This window comes from Mauremys mutica, chromosome 9 (genome assembly GCF_020497125.1).
Source record: "Mauremys mutica isolate MM-2020 ecotype Southern chromosome 9, ASM2049712v1, whole genome shotgun sequence".
NCBI lineage: Eukaryota > Metazoa > Chordata > Testudines > Geoemydidae > Mauremys > Mauremys mutica.
The window spans coordinates 98,701,589-98,722,297 of NC_059080.1; the positions used below are offsets into that span (position 1 = coordinate 98,701,589).

Below are 20,709 nucleotides of genomic sequence, written 5' to 3' on the forward strand. Positions count from 1 at the left end.
TAACCTCCAAGTTCCTCACACACACCCCCACCGCCACCGCTCATCAAACTCCCAGCTGGTGATGAAATGTAAATTCACTCAGAATTTCATTAAAAATATAAAGAGAGTAAATTACAAAAAAATTAAAACACTGTGGGATAATCGAGTTCTGTCACTACCAAAGGAAGCGTGCAGAAGAACTGACTGAGGTGTCTGTACAATTACATACACTGACAATGCAAAGTACTGCCAGGCCCCACATGTCCAGTTTGCTCAGAACAGGCCATAATCATGAGGCAACATTCTACAAAAAGACTCACCCTTTCCTTTCCTGCCGTCACCTCAGACCATCCCTACAGCCCGGAGAGTAATCAGCAGCTTCCAAAGCCTATGCCAATACTGTTTCATGGATCAGCAGATTGGAATGTGAGGCAATGCAGCTGCCCCCTTTGCACTCCACCTGGATATTGAATATGTCATCACAGCTTTGCCTTCCAGGCCGTACTGGCTACAGGCCCAGGATCCAAACCTGTACCTGCAAGCTTGAAATGTCTAGTGGCCAACTTCCTTTGTTAAGAGTCTATCCAAGGTACAGTACAGTTATATTGTGTATGGTATGTCTAATAAACAAAACCCCAAAATGCTTTACGGCATTAAATAATAGCAGAGGGAAGAGAGATAAGAGGTACAGGCAAGACAGAAAAAAATATTTGTTCGGTGGTGATTTTAATGAGATGGTGAGATACAGGGAGGCTGTTCCTCTGCACCTGCTGCTGACTGGAAGAAGCTCCCACATCAAAGGTGACCAAACAGTGAGGAGCAAGGCCCCTGCTAGTTGAGGAGAGAGAAAGACAGACCACCTCCGAGGCTGGCTCAGGCATGTCCATGGAGAGTTTAAATACAAGGGCAATAATCATGAATTAGATCCCAAAATGAACAGGGAATCTGTGGAATAACAAAAATGAGAGCAACAAAAATGATTAAAAGTCTAGAAAACATGACCTCTGAAGAAAGATTGAAAAAATTAGGTTTGTTAAATCAGGAGAAGTGAAGACAGAGTGGGAATATGATAACAGTTTTCAAGTACATAAAACGTGTTACAAGGAGGAGGGTGAACAATTGCTCTCCTTAATCTCTGAGGATAGGAAAAGAAACAATGGGCTTAAACTGCAGTAAGGGCGGTTTAGGTTGGACATTAGGAAAAAACTTCCTGTCAGGTAGTTAAGCACTCAAACAAATTGTCTAGGGAGGTTTTGGAATCTCTCTCATTGTCTAACCTGCTCTTAAAAATCTCTAAACACCTGTCAGGGATGGTCTAGATAATACTTAGTCCTGCCTTGAGTGCAGGGGACTGGACTAGATGACCTCTCAAGGTCCCTTCCAGTCCAACACTTCTGTGATTCTATGTTTTTGTTTCTTTGTGTGACAAAGCAAGAGGCAGCATTCTGCACACACTTAACTCTGGAGAGCATGGTTTGGGAACACATCAGGAAAAGGAGCTGCAACTGTAATGGGGAAAGAATGAAGCCATGGATGAAGATTTCAACAGAGGAGCAACAGAGGTAATATTGTATATGGGTCACATTATGGGGTGATAAAATAAGCAGGATTGCAAATGCATAACAACTGTGGAGGAAAGGAGAAGAATTTAAGGCTGAGATAGATACCAAGCTGAGGAACACCTGTGCTTGATGATATGCCTCTTGCCCAGAAGAAGTGCTTCAGAGACATTTAGCTGAAGGAATTTGGAATGAAGTCACAAGCTTGCTTTGCCAAAACAGGTACAGAGGGTAGAAAGGGATGAGTTACCAGGGGTGTCCAGATATACACCACTGAATACCGGCAACGAAGCATTAGTTGAGGTTAAAGGCAGAGAGGGAGTACACAAACGGCATAAATCAAGAACTGAATCATGAGAGACTCCATAAAGGAGGTATCTGGGTGCAAATGGTGATTGGAACCATGACTCAGGGAGCCAGAGATAACTGCATAGGCACGGGAGTGGTTCCCAGAGGATGGAAAGGTCAGTGCTGCAAGACAAACCAAGATAGAGAAATCAGAGAGAAGAAGGTGGTTGATTACACAGACAGCAATTTCTGGGATACAGCCAGAAACCTAGATAGAAATCTGGCCTGGATAATGTGAAGACAATGAAGGGGCAACTTTCTGAAGCACTTTGCTGTTTGGCTTTTCCTATCAGTGTCAAGTGCAGTTTTATTTTTTACAGGTGTTTATGAAGTGGCTAATCAGAGTGGTATATTTCAAAAAGTAGAGGAATTATGGACAACGGAGGAAATACAGAGCATAAGGGTGGCAAGAAAAGACCAAATGCTACAACAGGGAAGGGATTTACAGGAAGAAGGGACTAGATGGATATAAGGAAGGTGCCAGGAGCGAGCATGGAACTGGAGAATGAATGAATGAGGGCGCTATTGGGAAGTCAAGATACTGCTGTGGATTAAGGAACCTTGAATAAAAAGGAAGAAAAATCTTCACACTTAACCAAGGAAGAGCGGGGAGGGGAGAGAAACTAAGGGGATGGAAAAGGCAGTAAGGATTTTGGGAAAGGAGGAAGGAATCAAAATTAGACATCCAGGTGTGCATGACCACCTGCCACAGTCACCAGTGGGTTAGTGCAGTTCAACATCCTTTGCCATTATAGCTAAAAACAGCAATGCACAGCAACGAACTCCTGAGAGCCAGCCTTCCTGATAGAGCAGAAGGGTGCAGATAGGCACTCACAGGTTACGGAAACTTAAAAGGCTTAAATATAGTGGTTTGCTCTCCTGTGGTCCTCAGCGTTCACTTGGACTCAGATAAGAATATAGAATCCTATGACAAAATGGGCCACTCAAAAGGCGCGACATATCATTCAGCATAGCTGGCAAACAAGCTATTTTACATAACCATTTTCTGTAAGTATTTTGTAAAGGTGACACTACAGGCCATAAAACTTAGTTTTAAAACAAGAGATGTCTGTTTTAATCCACATGATTGGAAGCTATCAAATTACACATCAATTGTATCCAAATATAAGCAGACTCATAGAAGTCTTAGTTTTAATTTGGGCTGCATTTGTATGATTTGTAAAGTACATGAAGTCCTTTAGGATAAAGAGTACTCTATAAATGTAATGTAAAATGAGCATGTTTATCTCTTCGGGCTGGTCTACACACAAACTTGCAGAGAAATAACCTGAGACTAAGGAAATTCAATCTACTTTTCTTAACAAAGAGATGGTTAAGAAGTGACTTGATCTCAGTCTATAAGAACATTCCTAGGAAAAAGATTTCTAATGGTAAAAAGGGTTCTCTAAACTAACCAGACAAGGGCATAACAAAATCCAGTGGCTGGAAGCTGAAGATAGACAAATTCATACTAGAAATAAGGCACTTTAACTTTTTTTTTTTTAATAAAAGAGTCATTAATCATTGGAACAACTTACTGAGGGGAAGAGATGGATTGTCCACCACTTGAAGTCTTTTAAATCAAGATTGGAGATCTCTTACAAAAATATATGCTCTAGCTCAACCAGAAGTTATTAGCTTGATGCAGAAATCATTGATGAAATTCTATGGATAATATTATGCAGAAGGTCAGACTGGATTATCATAATGGTTCTTTCTGGTCTTACAACCAATGCAAATATTAATCTTTTGTTATTTTGGTACAAACCTTACTTCAAAATAAAAGCATGCTATTTTGATTTACCAATTACACAAAACCAAAATGAGATACTTATTCTGTCCACACACAGGCTTGCACCAAACTAACAAAAGGTGTTAAGTAAAACTGATGTAGCCACTTCTGTGCAAGTCTGGTTAGTATCTACCTTACAGCAGCAACTTCACATTCTCTTTCTGGACTGAAGAGCCATTGAGATTAATTTATCAGTTGAGATGGGCCGTTTTAAATACCTGTGCACAAACGCAAGGAGCATGAGCGAAGACAGCCATTAACAGCACACACAACACTATTCAACAGTTTAGGTTTTAAAGACCGTTGTATCCAATTAAAACTGTAAGAGCTATTCAGAGAGGCAAAATATAATTATCTAAATTGGAAGTCAGCCAGGCCACTAGGGTTAACACCCTTAGCTTATAAAAAGCACCATATGATTTTTAATTCATACAAAGTGATCAGGACCCTAAGTTTAAGAGTCATGGAAAAGATGGTATATATATCAGCCTAGCGCCCTTTAACACCTTGCTAGACTAATTCACTACCAACGCCGAACGAAAGCCTAACCTACTAAATCACCAACAGCACGTGCGTATTCCTTGGAGACCTGCTATCCAGGAATTAACACAATCCTGCTTCACGTGTCAGATCTGACCAGATCACAGCATAAGGTCATCTGACTGTAAGACCCCTCTTTCCTTTTCAAAGTCTATCAGCTAAAATCGCTGCCCGTCTCTGAACTTTCAGCTTTGTTTACATTGCAGTTATTTACATTTTTAACCCAATTCTCCTAGTGTGAGCAGAACCTTCTGAGATCAAAACAACTGCATGGTTAGCAGGTAAAACTCCCAAGGAATTCACCCCTACCATCTGCTATCTCAATATTAAGTTGTTCCTTTCAGATTTTTAAACAGTTTGATGTTGAAACACTTGAAAGGAACAATGTGCTCTACTGTTCAATTACTTTTCTAATAGAATTCCTCCATTTATTACTTAGTGTTGTTGGTCCATGACTAGGTAACAACCCTCTCTCCTGGCAAGTCTACCTTTAAAATACTACATCAGCACTGATGCACCGATGCAGCTGTGCCGCTGTAGTGCTTTAAGGAAAACACTCCAAGCCGATGGTAGAGCGCTCTCCTATCAGTGTACTTCATCCGCCTCCCCCAACAGATGGTAGCAGCGTCAGTGGGAGAAGCTCTCCTGCTGACATAGCACCATCTACACGGGGGATTAGGTCAATATAACTACGTTGCTCAGGGATGTGGATTTTTCACACCCCTGAGCGACATAGTTATGCTGATATAGATTTGTAGTATAGACCAGACCGGTCCATTTCCTCCACTCTTAGCAGGAGGGTTTTCGTTGTTCCCAGTATTAGATCATAATCTAGCTCTACACAGGGATGCTTTCAAAAAGCCTCCACTTTCCCACTTCATATAAGCATGAAATGAAATGGAAGCAGCACCAAAGAAGTGATAAAATGTAGTAGAACTATTTATCAGCTAATGAGAGTCTTTCAACACATGATTACTGTCCATATTTCTACACTATTTCACTTTATTTCCAAAAGATTTGGATGGTTTAAACCTCTATGCCTCTAATCCTTCCAAAAGACTCCCTGACCTTTAATTCTTGAAGTCAACCCAACTACGCGCTCAACAGAACATTGTGATAATACATCCATGAGCTAGAGGGCATGTCAACTACCATGCAAAAGAGAATCCAATATTCAGAACCAATCATCAGGACTCGGACAGCCAAACACAAATCACCATTCAATGAGACCCAATCTGGCGCCATAAACCTGAGTATCCCTTAGCCTCCCATTTAAGTTATGATTAAGTTGGTGCTAGGTATGGCAAGAAAGAGGACTAACCAGCCTCTATTCATTCTCAGCTGTAATAGTGAGGTTTGACCTGAGGAGATCAAGGTCCTGCCAAAAGACAGACCCAGCTCCAGATCAAAACGGAGCCCTGCACGCTGGGGCCCGGCCTCCAGAGACACCATCTCACTACAGACAGGGTGGGCAAAGACAATCTGCTCTGTTCTACGCAAGTGAGGGCTGCTCCTCTGGCTCCTGGCAAGAAGACAATGAAGCTCTCAGGTGGACCTCAAACATTCTATCGTTTATTGTGGAGCCTATGATCACCCTTTCCAAAAAAAACCATGCACACCCACCACCACTGAGTACCATTCTGCCAACTGGAGCATAGTTGCACTTTTCTATAAGCACAACACTAAGGCCGAGCTACACTAGACATTTTTTCTGGTATAGCAATATCAGGGGGTGATAGTTTAAATATTTTTTTCAGCTTTTCTGTACTAGCATAAGCCCTTATGTAGATACAGTTATAGCTATATAAAAGTGCTTTTGCTGGTATAGTTTATTTCCCTCACAGAACCAGTATAAGCTACAATGGCTAATGCACTCTTTGACCAGTATAAGTTCTGTCTATACCAAGAGAATTTTGCAAGTCTAGCTATGCTTGTAACAAGTACAGACTAGGCTTAAAAGTTCAGCAGTCACGAGTGCCTTTTCTGTGCTTTGCTATTTTCTGCCAATAGCTGTATCCTAGTGTTATGTTGAGGACATATTATTCCCTGCTGCTTTGCCCTCATTTAGCATAAAGAAATATTTCCTAATACTCCATTATACCACCTACCTGAGATGTTCTTTGGAACATTCACCTATCCAAGAGACAATCAGCAACAACCCCCATTTCTCGGATTCCATTTCAAGTGAAAACTATGCCTGACTCCTGTGGTTTTTCCCACCAATTCTCCCAAGTATGCTAATGTTTAAGGGTCAGCCACATGCATCACACAGATTATGCTGGTCACATATAACATATGCTTATGGCTTTTTTTATATCGCACATGACGCAGTAGTATCCAAGTCCCTTTTCAATTCCATCTGCTCAAACAAAATGACAATTTAAAAGCCACCTTGATATTTTCTCATGCTCCCAGGAGACACTAAGCTCTTTAATATTTTACCACTTGTAAAAGAGTTTGTTACACAGTTTTTAATCTCTGTTTTACCAGTGGCTTCCAATATCAGACATATTACATAATAAAGTTACCAACTCTCAGTCTCACAGCACTTTAGTTACTACTATAGTATCTGTTATCCAGTCACTACATCAAGCTGTACAATGGGCAAGAACAGCAAACACCAATAAAGTGATCTCAAATGGGAGTTAGGTCAGTACAAACACTGATTCTAGACAGGTCAAAAGTGACTTTAGCTATTTATGTTTTGCAAAATATTTTAAGGATTTAAGAGATTAAGTATCTTGCTAAGGGTAACAGCCAAGTACTTTTTTTGTTTTTGTTTTTTGAAGAAAAGGAAAAAAAAACAGGCAGCTGTTGGTTAAGCTGTTGAGAGAGTAAAAGTTCTGTACCAGGAGAAAAAAACAATGATCATAAGCCATGTCGAAAAGAATTCTGCATTAGTCTGTCACACAGTGACAAAGGCATTTTTAAAGTCACCTACCACATTCCCTGTAAATTCAGCTCCATTCTAACTTGCCTTAAAGACCACTGTGCTTTAGCATTACTTTCAGCACTGATTTAAGAGTACAGAACTCTTGGTAATGGTCTTGATAGAGAAATATACCAACACACTTCACCATACCCTAAAGCAAGTGGATTAAATACAACAGCTCAATAATGCAGAACACAAGGTAGCAAGGGGAGAAGAGGATTTCATATGAACACAGGAGTTCATTCCATGTATATCACTGGAAGGGAGAAACTTGAGAAGTGCATAAATTTAGTAAAATATGATTATGGTAAAGACAGACTTTCTGGAGACAGAATCTAGTAGGTGAAATCCCAGCCATCCAAATCATTATCTTCTAGGTAAGAGCCTGATTGAGAGAGATCTCAATTTATTTACCACTAGCACAAAGCCTCTTCACAAATTAAATGTAGGGAGGAACTTCCAAACTGGAATTTCTACAACACATTCCTTGCTGCACAAAAAGACTTGTGACCGGGTAACTTCTTCCTATAATCCAGGAGTCGGCAACCTTTCAGAAGTGCTGTGCTGAGTCTTCATTTATTCACTCTAATTTAAGGTTTTGCGTGCCAGTAATACATTTTAATGTTTTAAGAAGATCTCTTTCTATAAGTCTATAATATATAACTAAACTATTGTTGTATGTAAAGTAAATAAGGTTTTTAAAATGTTCAAGAAGCTTCATTTAAAATTAAATTAAAATGCAGAGCCCCCCAGACGGTGGCCAGGACCCAGGCAGTGTGAGTGCCACTGAAAATCAGCTCGCATGCTGCCTTTGGCACACGTGCCATAGGTTGCCTACCCCTGCTATAATCCATTTAGGATTATATTATATAGGGTTAAGGAGAAATTTGAACTGTTAAATTGTGAACCTTCCAAAAAGCTTGCAAGTATGAAAAAAGTGTACATGTTAGGTTATTCACAGGTTTTGAAATTATCCTAATGTAATTTAAAAGTAGGGGAAGCTTGAAGGGAAGGGAATGCAATTGGAGGGGAAACATAGAAAGGCTCTGCCGTGTACATCAGCAAACCGGACAGTCTCTGCACAAAAGAATAAATGGACACAAAATCAGACATCAAGCATTGTAACATTCAAAAACCGGTAGGAGAACACTTCAATCTCCCTGGACACTCAATAACAGACTTAAAAGTCGCCATTTTTCAACAAAAAAACCTTCAAAAACAGACTTCAGCCAGAAACTGCAGATCTGAAATTAATTTGCAAATCAGGCCTGAATAAAGACTGGGAGTGGCTGGGTCACAACAAAAAATAATTTTCCCTCTGTTGATATTCACACCTTGTCAACTGTTGGGAATGGGCCACATCCACCCTAATTGAACTGGCCTCATTAGCACTGACCCCCAACACACACACACTTGATAAGGCAACTCCCATCTTTTCATGTGCTGTATATTTATACCTGCTTACTGTATTTTCCACTCCATGCATCTGATGAAGTGGGTTATATCCCACAAAAGCTTATGCCCAAATAAATGTGTTAGTCTCTAAGGTGCCTCAAGGACTCCTCGTTGTTTTTACTGATACAGACTAACACCCCTCTGAAACCTATAAAAAGGCATGTTGCATGCCAATATTGTGGAGTTTTAGAGAGAAAAGAGGAAACCCTGCTGGAAGATAGCATATTTAAGCTTAAATTTAATTAACAGCCATTTGAAGAAGAACAATGCAGACCTACAGCTACATGCATTGAATCAGCCCATACTTAAGCATTATGCAGAGGCACTGAACTGAGTGGGGACTAAAATTCATCTGCCAAAACTAGCTCCCCTGACAGCCAATTTCCACTTATTGACCAACTGTGATGGGCTACTAGGACTCAGCCACAGCACAAATGTGAACATTGCCTAAACCAATGGAAAGTCCACGTGAATCAGATGAGGAGATAATACTTAAACTCCAAGGTTCTGTCCATACAACTTTTAATCGTAATATTGTAACTCATCAGCGGCACGGTCACCATCACTGGTTACAAGAGATGCAGTTCTGCTTGTGTCTACACAGCAGCTTCCCTGCCCTCATCACCGTGTTTGTACAATAATGCCTACAAGTGCAGTTAGGCAACTGGGTAGCAGTGCATTCTGGGAAAAAACTGGACCACTATCCCACTCTGCCGCAATAGGAAAGTGCTGGAAGAATATGCTCCCGATGCTTATGAATGCATGTGGGATAATGTTCTCGTTTGTCCCGGAAGACTGGGCAAACAAGATGCACAAATATGGCTGCGGAGTCCCGTTCACACTGCTAAAAAGGGTTCTGAACCAGCTGGTTTCAGGAAAGCAGCCATGTACTTACTTAGACCTCTTGCAGGGGTGAAACTCTGTTGCTGCCTTGGTTCCTAAATGAGTTTTAACCATGTGGTGAATGACCACAAACCACACTTTAGAGCAGACCATGCCACTATCACTGGTTACAAACTCACTAGCTGTAACATAGACAGGACCTTTCCTCATTTTTTCAACATGCCAGGGAGGTAGGAAGCATCACCATCTTATAGGTGGGACTAGCAAAAGGGAGGTAAGTGACTTGTCCATGGCCACACAGGAAGTCAGTAGCAAAGCTAGATTCTTGCTTCCAGATCCATGCTCAGTTCAGTACATCACATTCCGGGGAGCATACGTTGTCTATAAATGATCCATTTCTGCAAGTCAGACCTAGACTAGGACATGTGTTGAAATTTATTGTCCCATCTATCCCTAGAGTTCAGAGCAGAAGTACCAGTAAAAACGATCTCTCCTTTGCTCAGAGTGGCAGTCTGAAAACTCAGGTGCCGAGATATATTATTCTCTACATATAGGATGTGATTTAGAAAATAAAGTTCATGTTGTAGGTCAGCATCTTAAGTGACATCCCCAAAGCCTAACAAATGCCCACTACATCCCCCTCACTTATAAGGAGCACTGTTGCACATCCAGGACTTGTGCAAGATTTAGGTTTGAGTAATTCATGAACGGTAAAAATGGCAATTCAAATCCTAAACTGGCTGGTGTTATCGGGTGACTGAGCATCTGAGAGCGCCAAAGATCCCATTCCAGATACTGAACTAAGGTTTGGTGACGAAACTCATTTAGTAGCAATAGGCTAAAAGTTTATCAAAATAGTTACCATGCTCCAGCTGAGTGAAGTAGTGCATCTGCGTTGTCAGGGAGTGCATGCTGCTCCTCTGATTTTCAGGACTCTCTGTGAACTTGCTCCACCCTGCCTCTGACCTCCTAACCACCTACTCCGCCTGCTGACTCCACGCCTTCCGGCTTGGACTCCTGACTAAAGATGTGGGTTACTGTTGCTTCTGCTACCCTACACTCTCCCTCTTTCCCTCTGACTCGTCTTCTCAAGTTTCCTTCTTCTCTTTAGCTTAAGGCAGATGCACTGTGAAAAAGCTTGTGCAAAACTTCATGAAGGATACTATTTAAAAATAAAGCACTGTGGAAGTTCGCTCTTTGGTTCCTCAGGTTCTCAGCAGTTTGAGGGAAGTAAGCAGAGGGAGTAACAGACAGAGCCAGGAGGCCCTGAAGAGGAGAGGTTCATTATAAGTCGGAGAGGGAACACACAGGAGGGTTAGAATGGCTTAGAGATGAGAGAGGATTTCACGTTAGGCTTGTAACAGGCCAGGCTCCATGTATTCTACTGCTGCTGAATTAAATCACTTGGTGCAGAATTGTGCTCCAGAATCTACCCTTTCAATTAAAATTATATATATATATATATATATATATATATATAGTTTCTAGTCCTCAGGGTTATGGGGGGGGGGGGAGAAGAGGGGAGGACGACTCACAAATGTGAACTGAATGTAGTGTTGCCTGCTTGCATCTGCAGAGAGCCTGAAACAATAGCTCTGAGCAGCATGAACTGCCCAGTGCATCTCATAAGGACCCAGAGGTTCTCTGGCTGCATAATATGGCAGTCCAAGATGCCATGAAATGTGTTCCATCCCACTGCCCGGACCTGCCTGTAACTGTTTCTGTCTCTGAAGAGCTCCCCACAAGAAGGAGTTAACAAGATTACAGTGCATGTTCCCTGCACTGGTGTATGGAGCCAGGCAGCAGGGGATCAGGGGAACAAGAGCTGGAGTCCAGCTTGCAGAAATGGTGCAAGGGAGACAGATGTGTAGGCTGGTGAGCTAGGCAGGCTGGAGAACAGCGTAGCAGTCAGGAGTTAAGCTGCTGAAGCCAGCTCTAAGTTTCCTCTCTTCCTTAGTACTTAGAAGGAGGTTCTCATCTGGGTCACCTGGATAACATTATGGGAGTCAAAATTTGGGAAATGGTGCTTGAGAGCCTAGAGAAAAAACACACACACACACGCACACACACACTCAGAAATCATCACGGCTGTTTACATAAATGAGTATTTTCAACTATGAGCCATAGTTGTGGGTATTTGTGTGGGAGCAGCAGGACAGACAATAAAACTACTTCATGGCAACAGAATAAATTAATATTACTGTGGAATTTAGGGGCTGCCGCCACAGAATTTGGTCCCATTGTGCCACAGAGTACGAGAGACTCTAGTAACAGAAACAGAAGAGAGTTATTCAATCACATACCACAATAACCCCTGCAAGAGCAGGATCTAATCTCCCCAAAAGAGCATGTCCTAGATATTAACACTGATACTACCGCGGATGTGAGCCAAAAACATTATGATTGCACAAGCCTCAGGAATGCAACATTCTCCTATCAAAAGCAGCATAGAAATTTATGTTTCATTTCTAAACCATTAGAAAGGAGCTTCCTTTTTCTCATCTGTGCCTCAGACAGGGCTATAGCGTAAATCCACTTTCCCCCCTTTCCCATATCTTATTACAGAGATTAACGTCATCTGTAGAATAATAAATTGGATCTAGAGAAGAAGATTATTTGCACTTACAAGATTTCCACAGCAACTGGCATTCTCCATTCTACTGAAAAGACTGCAGCCTCCACTAGGTTACATGCTCATATTTACTGTTGCCACGTAGATAACAGGGAGATAACAGCATTTCTGAAGTGCTGAAATCTGCCACAGAAGAATTACTAGGCTTTTTAAAGTTATCTTAAAGAAGTTCACCCTGACAGAAAAGCAGAGTTCATATGAATTTGTGGCTCTTTCTTTAGCAGCGCTCCCTTGTGAGGGACACAAGCAATATGAAAGCTATGATAGTATATGGAAATAGAGGCAGAAACCTGAAATTTCCCACCTCACCAGGACGTGCATTACTTGACTGTCTGCCTCCATTACTCATCCAGGAAAGCTGTCTGCCTGAGTTGTTCCAAGCCTACCACCTATCCTGCACCTTCTAACTCCACAATAAATAGCCCCACAATTGTGTTCCGTCTGGAAAACACAGAGACATCACCCAAAAGCTTCTATTGAAATAGCACCTTCATCTAGATCTACTGTCTCCTGAAAATAAAGGTGTTAAACAATACCAGTAAATTTCACAGGCTGGGCAAATAAATGTCAAAGGGCACATACAGACAACAGATCTGCTGGGGAACTCACACAAATGGTTTGTCTGGACTAGAAAATCTTCAGCATTGAGGAGTCAAGTGAGCTGACATGACACAGACTAGGGCTTGTCAGTGTCCATACTTGTCCATTATGGTTACCCAAGATTCAGGAATTCAATACCATGGTCAGCATTGTCCCAATTAGCTCAATTCCTCACAGTCATGTTTAAACGCAATCGGATTTTTCAGTGAAGACAAGCTCCAGGAGGTTACTTGCCAAAGTAAGTTTTGTTCTCCTTCACGACAACGCCTTTACAGAACCATGCTGTGAGATTCTGTTCCCAACCCTGCAACAATGGAATCCATTTTAAATCATTAGCTGTTAGAGAAAACGTGCAATCCACTGTGTTTCAGCCTTCTAGCATACCAGCATACCAGCCTCCAACCATCCTTCAATCTCTCTCTCACTCGAGGCATCTTTTAAACTTCCAGGCTAGCATGGAAGAGGGAGGTAGAGTGTAGATCTGTAAAGGCACTGTGCAGCGTCAGATGATGATGATTAATTTTTTACTTGTGATTTGTGTCAAGCTCTATTTGGACAGAAATTAAAATTCATTTTAAAATGCACAAAAACAATTTAATTTTTTTCTGTTAAATAAAACTACTTCAAATGTGCTTGGATATGTAAGATTTTTTTTTTATCAAAACATGTTTTGTGTTTAAAACTGATTGATTACACAAAGAATATATTATTTGAAGTTAGTAAACTCAAAGTATTGTTTCTGTTCACCATGTCTTTCAGGACTTTAGAACTGGTAGATCTCATCCTCCCACGCTTAGTTTTTAATATATAGATTAGATGACGAATACAAGTTTCCTGCTTTTTCAATGCCCAGTTGCGTTTCTTAACTCTGAACAAACTAGTCACAGAACTAGACTAGTTGAATAAACTGAAATGAAGAAAATATTCTCTCTGCACCTACAGAAGAGGCTACTGCTGACAAAAATTTGGGTATCACCTCAACAAACTCTGGGTCCAGGTGCTTTGCCAGTGACAAACCACTAAACAGGTGGAAGTTTCTTTAAAATGTGGCAGCAAACATGTACTGCTTAGTATTATATTTTGTATTTAATTTAGATATTTTAACAGATAGTAAATTTATGGCTTAACATAGGTTGACCATTTTAAATAGGTTTACTTTAAAAAAAAATAAACCTGTATATAATTTACATTAAAATAGAAAGGAGTATAATCTCTGTCAAGTCTAGGGTAAAACTATAATTAGGCAAATCAAAAAAGAGTATGAAGAGCAACTAGCAATAGACAAAAACTAACAGCACAAAATGTTTTTACCTACTCCAGAAGCAGGAAGTCTGCCAATCAGTGGGGCCACTGGACAATTGAGGTGCTAAAGGAGCACTCAAGGAAGACAATGCCATTGTGGAGAAGCTAAATTAATTCTTTGCATTGGTCTTCACTGAAGACGATGTGAGGGGGAATCCCACACGTGAGCCATTCTTTTTAGATTACGCCTCTGACTGATGTCAATAGAGGAGGTTTTGGAACAAACTGATACATTAATCACCAGGACCAGATGGTATTCACCCAAAAGTTCTGAAGGAACTTAAGTATGAAATTGCAGAACTACTAACTGTGGTATGTAACTAGGGTGACCAGACAACAAATGTGAAAAATCGGGACGGGGGTGAGGGGTAATAGGAGCTTATATAAGAAAAAGACCCAAAAATCGGGACTGTCCCTATAAAATCAGGACATCTGGTCACCCTATATGTAACCCATCATTTAAATCAGCTTCTGTATCAGATGACTGGAGGATAGCAAATGTGATGCCAATTTTTTTTTTTGAAGGCCCCAGAGGCAATCCTGGCAATCCTAACTTCAGTACCAGGCAAACTGGCTGAAACCATAGTAAAGAACAGAATTATCAGATATATAGTAAAGGGAAATTATGTCTCAAAAGTCTATTATAATTCTTTGAGGGGATCAACAAACATGTGGACAAGAGTGATCCAGTGGATACAGTGTACTTGGACTTTCAGAAAGCTTCTGACAAGGTCTTTCCCCAAAGATTCTTACGCAAACTAAGCAGTCATGGGATAAGAGGGAAGGTCCTCTCACGGATCAGTAGCTGGTTAAAAGACAGGAGGAAAAGGGTAGGAAAAAAGTTTTCAGAATGGAGAGAGGTAAACAACAGGGGTTCCCCAGGGATCTGTATTGGGAGCAATGCTGCTCAACATATTCATAAATGATCTGGACAAATGGGTAAATAATGAGGTGGCAAAGTTTGCAGATGATACAAAATTACTCAAAATAGTTAAGTCCAAAGTTGACTGCAAAGAGTTACAAAGCAATATCACAAAACTAGGTGACTGGGCAACAAAATGGCAGATGAAATTCATTGTTGATAAATGCAAAGTAATGCACAACTATACATACAAATTCATGGGCTATTAGATGTTGCCACTCAAGGAAGAGATCTTGGAGTCACTGTAGATAGTTCTCTGAAAATATCCATTCAACGTGCAGCAGTAGTCAAACAAGCTAACAGAATGTTAGGAACCATTATGAAAGAAATAGATAAGACGACAGTAAATGTTAGAATGCCTCTATATACACCTACAGTATGCCCACACCTTGAATACTGCGTGCAGCTCTGGTCATCTCATTTCAAAAACAGATATATGAGAAATGGGAAAGGTACAGAGAAGGGCAACAAAAATGATTAAGGGTATGGAACAGCTTCCGTATGAGGAGAGATTAAAAAGACCAGGACTATTCAACTTGGAAAAGAGATGACTGAGGGGGGGATATGATGGAGAACTATAAAAACATGAATGGTGTGGAGAAAGTGAATATGTGGAGAAAGTGCATGCATCCGACGACGTGGGTATTCACCCACGAAAGCTCATGCTCCAATACGTCCGTTAGTCTATAAGGTGCCACAGGACTCTGCTGCTTTTACAGATCCAGACTAACACAGCTACCCCTCTGATACTTGATGTGGAGAAAGTTTTATTTATTCCTTTACATAACACAAGAATCAGGGGTCACACAATTAAATGAATAGGTGGTGAGTTTAAAACAAACCCAAGGAAGTACTTCTTCACACAACGCATAGTCAACCTGTAGAACTTCTTGGCAGAGCATGTTGTGAAGGCCAAAACTATAACTGGGTTCGAAAAATAGATAAATTCATGGAGGATGGGACCATCAACGGCTATTAGCCAAAATGATCAGGGATGCAAACCCATGCTGTGGGTGTCCTAAGCCTTTGACTGTGAAAAGCTGGGAGTGGACGCCAGGGAATGAATCATTTGATGACTGCCCTGTTCCATTCATTCCCTTTGAAGCATCTGGCATTGGTCACTATGAGAAGACAGGACACTGGGCTAGCCGGACCATTGGTCTGACCCAATATGGCCATTCTTATGTTTTTACATTCTAAAAAAAAATCCAATTTAAAATAAAAAACTGATTTTTCATTTAAAAAAATCGATTTTTATCCATGCTGGAGGAAGGTAAAAGAACCAAGTGAAACATGATGGTTTACTTCCTTCCTTCCCAAGGTTTTGGATTATTTCTTCTAATCCTTTCGACTGAAACTGTGGATGGTCTCATTATCCATAGCCAGTTTTGAAGCCTGCTAAGGTCTAAACCTTGATGTCTTGTGACCATGAGTTCCACATGCTAACTCTGAATCACATAAAACAGTGCTTCCTTCAATCAAGTATTTCATTACATGTCACTTTGAACTTGAATTGTGGGAGAATAAATAGGAGTTCAGAAGTCACCTTTTCCATATCACTCATTATGTTGTCTACTGCTAAGGATGGCAATAAAAAAGCTGTATGCAGTGTTGTCACAGCCATTGTCATCCCAGGATATAAGAGAGACAGGGTGTGTGAGGTAATATCTTTTATTGGACCAACTTTCGCTGGTGACAGAGACGAGCTTTCGAGCTTACACAGAGCTCTTCGTCAGGTCTGGGCCGAGAAAGCTTGTCTCTCACCAATACAAGCTGATCCAATAAAAGATATTACCCCATCCACCTTGTCTCTCTAATATCCAACACAGCTGCAGCAACACTGCATAAGCCTCTTTGCACAGTTAAAGGTGACAGCTGAAGCAAGAGACCTGAGTTCAGCAGAAGAAGGGAGGTCTTTAAAATGTTGGAAAAGAGTGGTATGTTCACACTTTCCTAACACCTCCCTGCTTTGAAATGGGTTCCATCCCAGGCATGGGATCTCACAGTGCAGAGCTGTGAAGACAGCATCATGAAGAATAAAGCCACTTACTGGATTTAAACTAGCTGAGCTCAAGCAGCTTCCATAACGTGGCACATAGAATCTCTTGCAGACAATCCCACACCTTTACAGACACATCTGCAATGCCAGTTTAATTGAAAAGGTAACACAGATAATATGTGAGACAAGATAAAGATAAACTGAGCTTTAGTTCAGTGGTGAGACTGTTTAGTAACCTTTATCCATTTTGTATCTTAGCTGTTTTCTTTTCTCTAGCTAAAAGGCTTTCTATCTGCTAGCAGTGAATCCCCTTCATTGCCTGCAGTCTCCAGTTCATGCTGAAGTTTCATCTGGCCTCCCGCACGTTTACAGCTCCTTCAATTTTAAGGTCAGCTGCAAATTTGATCCTGGCTGAGTTTGTGCTGAAGAAACGACTAACAAAAGAGGATATGAAGCAGCCACGTAAGTTGGAGAATGACACTTAATTTTAAAATCAGTTTGTGTAAGCACCTCTGGAAAAACTAAAGCATCCTGAACTGAGTTAATATTTGTGAAGCAACATCACTGCTTTACCATATGCTTCATCATAATTTTAGAAGTAGCTCCATAGACCCAGTTTCAGAAGCTCAGATTTAAACAGTGATCAAACCAGACACCTGGCCTCCCAAACTGATAGGCCCACCATCAAGAACGTTAGGAAAAGATGACCTTTGAAGTGAGGGAAAGTTAATCAGATACCATGATCTGGTAGCTGTGAATTCTGGTAAACAGAAAAGTCTGCATGTTGCATAATCTTCATTTTGCTTAAACAAGAGTGTTAAAATACACAGCCGCTGCAGCACTGGAAAGGTGGTTTCCCATGATGTATATATTTTTGCAAAAATCCATTTCTGTGTCGCTCAGGATTGCTTGGTGCACTGCCATGCCTGGAGTCACCTAGGCACCCTTCTTAGACTCATAGACTTTAAGGTCAGAAGGGATCATTATGATCATCTAGTCTGACCTCCTGCACAATGCAGGCCACAGAATCTCACTCACCACTCCTGTAACAAACCCCTAACCTATGTCTGAGTTACTGAAGTCCTCAAATGTGACATCAGCCTTCCTCAAGATTACATCACAATCATTGGGAAGTTATTTGCTCAACAATAATCCCTTCCAGTTGGGGAAGTCACATATTATGTGAGACATCTATTAACGTTATGGCCTAAATTTTCTAACCTGGGTGCTTATATTTAGGCTCCTAAATAAAGAACTGATTTTCAGTGGTTTCGCACAACTGCCCAGCTCCTACTGAAGTCTGCAGGAGCTGCAGGTGCTCACCATTTTTTAATATCATACCTCTTCTGCTTAGATGCCTAAACATGGATTTAAAAGACTAACTAATTACCCAATGCTGAAAATTTTGGCCTACACAGTGTTAATGGCTATACTTGCAATAAATCTGTTTCTTGCAACTACCATGAATAAAAAACTAAAGGGAAATCGTCAAGTACTTAAAGCCCTTGATACTCCAGTGAGTAGTTTCTTTTAAACCACCTAAAGACTTAACAAGACTTACTGCAAATATCTATAGATTTCTTTAGTCTTCATGTAAAACAGGGTTTGGTTGGAGGGAAAGGGGGTTGGGGTGAGATTATATTCTCCTGCTGCCTCAAAATCCCAGATACACTAGTTCATAAAAAACAACAAAAGGAAAAGTGGCTGGCTCACTACAAAAGCAATTTTCCCTCTCTTGGTATTGACACTGTGGACCACATCCACCCTGATTGAATTGGGCCTGTCAACACTGGTTCTCCACTTGTGAGGTAACTCCCTTCTCTTCATGTGTCGGTATATTTATGCCTGCACCTGTAATTTTCACTTCATGCATCTGAAGAAGTGGGTTTTTACCCATGAAAGCTTATACCCAGATAAATCTGTTAGTCTTTAAGGTGCCACTGGACTCCTCGTTGTTTCTGTGGATACAGACTAACACAGCTACCCCTCTGATACTTAACAAAAGGAAACTGAGGATTCCCAGACCAATGTAGTTTCATTATGCAAGTGCAGTAATCTGTGACAAATAATCTACATAACTTGAAAAGTAAATTTATTGACATGGAAAGAACAAAGTTTAAGGGCTTATCTACCTAGTAGGTTAATCCACGCTAGAAGGGTGTCAGGTTTAGTCTGTGGCACTCTAACCGGCCCACATGGACCCTGTTGGTGCACATTATTGTAGTACTGTTTGACACAGGAGGACATGAACACGCACTAGTGCATACCAGCAGGATCCCCACAGGTCAGTTAGTGCACAGTATGCTAGTCTGCATTAAAATGTACACCCCTCCAGTGCAATGGACTACACCATGTAGACAAGCCCCAAGATATTATTTTTAAAACTTCCCTTTTGTTTCCATTTTTGTTGTGACAGTGCTCCTTTGCAGAGGAAAACAGTAAAACCTATGAGAGCCATTTGTTATTGTTGTACATTATGGGGCAGATTCCTGTATAAGATCTCAACAAAGCATGTTGCACCATGACTCAGTGACAAACTGGAAAACTTCTTTTGCTTATCTCAGCCCAAGACACAATCCTGTTGCTCTAACAGAGCCTCGAGGAGGCTAGGTCTGTCTTTGGGTGTGACGGGGAATACTGGGGGCAGATGCCTGTTGAAACTTTGCTTATACAGGAAGGTATCTGACGTAGCTCTCCAATCAGCTTAAACTTAGTGTGCAAGGCACCTTCTCAGTCTCCCCAAACTCCGCTGCTTTTAGCCCTGGTGAGACAGGCTTGGGTAATCTGGTCCCCCTTGGGACACAGGGGAAGTCTGCTCCCCGTATCTCCACCAGTTCTTTTTAGAGTATATTTCTCCCTTGTGGGAGAGAGTACTGCCTCTCCTCCTGGTGAGGCTCACTGTCTTGCTGCTCCTAACCTCCTGGCAGCAGGGCTCCTTCTCTCTCTTCTCTCCCCCCTCCTTCCTCCCAGGGGAGGGTTTAAAAAGGTCTCAGGCAGCCCTTAGTTGGGATCACCTGATCCTAATTAACTTCAGGTAGCTCGCTCTCAGCTGATTCTAATTGATACCTTGGCAACCCCTTCTCAGCTGAACCTGATTGACCTGTAGTTACCCCCCAGTTGATAGGGAGGCGGGCCTTTTAACTCTCTGAGACTGGTTTCTACCCCTCCCTTGTAGCTGTCTGCCCTGAGTTTATCACATTAGCTAGGTGGGAGAGACCTGTTCTAGAAAGAGGTTGTGTCTTTTTAGCATGGGCCTCGGGCCAGAGTGAAGTAGCAGTCAGGTAACTGTATAAACACTACGATGTGTGGGTCTAGGGTGACCAGATGTCCCGATTTTATAGGGACAGTCCTGATATTTGGGGCTTTTTCTTATATAGGCTCCTATTACCCCTCACTCCCATCCCAATTTTTCACACTTGCTATCTGGTCAGCCTATGTGGAACAGAGGCAAATGTATTCAAGGAACTCTTCCCATCTCACTGGGGTTCAAAGACAGAGGTCCCTTAATGGCCTGTTTGCTTTACAAGAGAGCAAGAATGGTTGTGACTAGGGTACAAATTTTTACAGTAAGTTATTTTTTAAATCTTAGTTTTGAAGCCAAAAAGCAGTGTCTGGGAACCCCTCCATAGAGAACATCTCATACTGAGGAATTATTAGGTATTTTTGAGCATGGCAGAACTGCTACCTCTGCTAGTGTGACATGCTCTATACAACTAACAACACAAAGCTCCTGAAGTAAATATCTGAGTTTTTTCAAAAGCTGCCAGTTCACTGAAAAGTAGAATACAACAGAAAATTACGCTGTT

At 41.3% G+C, this 20,709-nt stretch overlaps 1 protein-coding gene across 4 annotated transcripts in view; it reads right to left on the reverse strand.

Moving 5' to 3' along the window:
- Positions 1–20,709, reverse strand: part of DIS3L2 (DIS3 like 3'-5' exoribonuclease 2) — a 257,856-nt gene that overhangs the window by 231,626 nt on the left and 5,521 nt on the right. The gene's annotated exons all lie outside the window — the stretch shown is intronic.